This window comes from Aquarana catesbeiana, linkage group LG09 (genome assembly GCF_042186555.1).
Source record: "Aquarana catesbeiana isolate 2022-GZ linkage group LG09, ASM4218655v1, whole genome shotgun sequence".
In the NCBI taxonomy this organism is placed as follows: Eukaryota; Metazoa; Chordata; class Amphibia; order Anura; family Ranidae; genus Aquarana; species Aquarana catesbeiana.
The window spans coordinates 2,987,306-2,990,994 of NC_133332.1; positions in this window are offsets into that span (position 1 = coordinate 2,987,306).

A 3,689-nucleotide genomic window follows, 5' to 3' on the forward strand; every position below is an offset into this window, starting at 1 on the left:
GTGCAGCTGGTTTTGCACAGTGTGGCCCCCGATCCTCCTCTTCTGGGGTCCCCCTGGCAGCTCCTCCCCACATCAGATAACCCCCCTAGGAGAAGCGGTAACCCCCCGGTGGGGTTACCTTGTGGACGCGCTCCCGAGTCCATAGACATGAATGCCGGACTCGGCCCCCCCCCCCGCGCGTGCACGCTCGTGTAGGCCGGGGGGGGGTCAGACTCTTATTTTATCGCGGGTCACATCAGCATTATTGTCGCCCCCCCGAAGGGGCCAGTTGTATCTCTAAGACTAGAAGCCCCGCCCACCCAACTTTCCACTTTTTATAATGGAAGTCAGGAGCCCACCACCATCAAAGGTCAAGAATCCCGATCGTCCCGATCGGAGGCTGTCCCGAATCGGGATTTGCCCAGGGAAATTCGGGAATTGTTTGCATTTTTCATTTTTTTGGCAACAGGCTTCAGTAAAATGGCGGCCGGTCCCGCCGCTGCCGCTAGAACGCTCCCCCTTGTGTTCAGTAGAGAGAGGAAGGGAGCTCAATCCGTGCAGCCAATGAATCGGCTTCTCCTCTCGCATGGATCGGCCCCTCCCCTCTCCACTGAACACACGGCGCCGGCGGCCGATGTAATGGACATGTGCTGGGGCCTGGGGGGCGTTATGAGAGGGCGGTCTGCACTGAGGGGGGTCTGCTGAGGGCTTCTGCATTGATGGAGGGGGGTCTGCACTGAGGGGGTCTGCACTGATGGGGGGTCTGCACTGAGGGGGTCTGCATTGATGGGGGGTCTGCACTGAGGGGGTCTGCAATGATGGAGGGGGGGTCAGCTCTGAGGGGGTCTGCACTGAGGGCGTCTGCACTGATGGAGGGGGGTCTGCACTGAGGGGGTCTGTACTGAGGGTGTCTGTACTTATGGAGGGGGGGTCTGCACTGAGGGGGTCTGCACTGATGGAGGGGGGTCTGCACTGAGGGGGTCTGTACTGAGGGCGTCTGTACTTATGGAGGGGGGGTCTGCACTGAGGGGGTCTGCATTGATGGAGGGGGGGTCTGCACTGAGGGGGTCTGCATTGATGGAGGGGGGTCTGCACTGAGGGGGTCTGCATTGATGGGGGGGGTCTGCACTGAGGGGGTCTGCACTGAGGGCATCTGCACTGATGGAGGGGGGTCTGCACTGAGGGGGTCTGCACTGATGGAGGGGGGTCTGCACTGAGGGGGTCTGCATTGATGGAGGGGGTCTGCACTGAGGAGGTCTGCACTGATGGATGGGGGGTCTGCACTGAGGGGGCCTGCATTGATGGAGGGGGGTCTGCACTGAGGGGGTCTGCACTGATGGAGGGGGGTCTGCACTGAGGGGGTCTGCACTGATGGAGGGGGGTCTGCACTGAGGGGGTCTGCATTGATGGGGGGGTCTGCACTGAGGGGGTCTGCATTGATGGAGGGGGGTCTGCACTGAGGGGGTCTGCATTGATGGGGGGTCTGCACTGAGGGGGTCTGCACTGAGGGCATCTGCACTGATGGAGGGGGGTCTGCACTGAGGGGGTCTGCACTGATGGAGGGGGGTCTGCACTGAGGGGGTCTGCATTGATGGAGGGGGGTCTGCACTGAGGAGGTCTGCACTGATGGATGGGGGGTCTGCACTGAGGGGGCCTGCATTGATGGAGGGGGGTCTGCACTGAGGGGGCCTGCATTGATGGAGGGGGGTCTGCACTGAGGGGGTCTGCATTGATGGAGGGGGGTCTGCACTGAGGAGGTCTGCACTGATGGATGGGGGGTCTGCACTGAGGGGGTCTGCACTGATGGAGGGGGGTCTGCACTGAGGGGGTCTGCACTGATGGATGGGGGGTCTGCACTGAGGGGGCCTGCATTGATGGAGGGGGGTCTGCACTGAGGGGGCCTGCATTGATGGAGGGGGGTCTGCATTGAGGGCGTCTGCACTGATGGAGGGGGGTCTGCACTGAGGGGGTCTGCATTGATGGAGGGGGGTCTGCACTGAGGGGGTCTGCACTGATGGAGGGGGTCTGCACTGATGGAGGGGGTCTGCACTGAGGGGGTCTATACTGTCTCTGTCGGGGGCACCTGATGCAAGGACAGACTCTGCTGGTGGCAGGCGACGTGGCAGGTGACACGCTCAGGGATCCCACTGATTCTGCATTATGGTGAGTTGAATGATTTCATTTTATATTACAATATAATAATAGAAATAATGCGCTTCAATCATCCTGACACCATAACAACCATGGTGCCAGGATGATTGAAGCGTTAACACCAGGTGTTTGAAGTATCTTTATCTGCTGATTGTTTAACTTTCTAGAATACACATTTTTCTATTGTTGTTTAGGATCTGGGCCTGCTGTCCCTCCATCCCTCTCCCCCCTTTCCCTCTCCATCCCTCATTCATCTCAGACTCTAGCCACACCCCCTTTAAGCCACACCCATTTAAGCCACGCCCACTATGTCACGTAAACCACGACATTTATTCGCCGCAGCGCGCTTTGCAGTTTTATTTTTTATTGCTAAGTCGCGCCTACAAACGAATGCCCCGCCCCCTAATTATTGTATGGCTCCGCCTACAGCCAGAAAAGTGTCCCACATATTATTTTGCAATGTTGGCAACTATGAGGTGACATTTCACCCCGAACTCCTCCAGTCTATGAAGGTTGGAAATTGGAAAGTTGCAACACTGGAGTGAAAGGAAGTCATAAAAACTTGGGAGAGAGAAGGAGGGGAAACGGGACGGATCTCATGGAATGTGGGCAATAAATTCCACAGCAGTAAGGAGACTCCCCCTCCAACCGCTGCAAATAACAGGCAGGAGAGCAGGAATGGTAAATGCAGCTCTGTGTTCATTAACCCCTTCAGCCCCCCCCACCCCTGTGCGTCCCCCCTCGCCCCCCCACCCCTGTGCACCCCCCCGCCCCTGTGCGCCCCCCACTCCTGTTTACCCCTCCGCCCCTGTGCCCCCCCCCCGCCCCTGTGCACCCCCCCGCCCCTGTGCGCCCAATGTGCGCCCCCACCCCTGTGTGCCCCCCACCCCTGTGCGCCCCCCACCCCTGTGCGCCCCCGCCTCTGTGCGCCCCCCACCCCTGTGCGCCCCCACCCCTGTGTGCCCCCCACCCCTGTGCGCCCCCCACCCCTGTGCGCCCCCGCCTCTGTGCGCCCCCCACCCCTGTGCACCCCCCCGCCCCTGTGCGCCCCCCCACTCCTGTTTACCCCTCCGCCCCTGTGCCCCCCCCCGCCTCTGTGCGCCCCCCCTTGCCCCCGTGCGCCCCCCAGCCCCTGTGCGCCCACTACGGACCAGAGTCATTTTCCTGCCATCGGTCTCTTTTTTTATTCAGTGATATTTTGTCACTACAAAGATAACAAAGTAACACACACACCATATACAGTATATATATATATACACTCACTGGCCACGTTATCAGGTCCCCCTTGTTAGTAGTTTGTAGGTGTCACTATACAGAAGTACAATGTATGGCGGTCTCAGCAGTTGGGATGTGGGTGGAATGTGGGTGAGGGGTGACCTGGATGGACTTTTACCCCGTGCCGGGTTGACTATCTGAGCTTATCTTCCTTCCTAGAACCTTCTGTCAAGTTCCGCCCCTCCCAGCACATACGAATCACGACCCCCTCACCCTTCATCCATAACAACCAAATCAAGCCTCTCCCCACATCATCATCCTCCCCCATAACCTCAATCATCCCT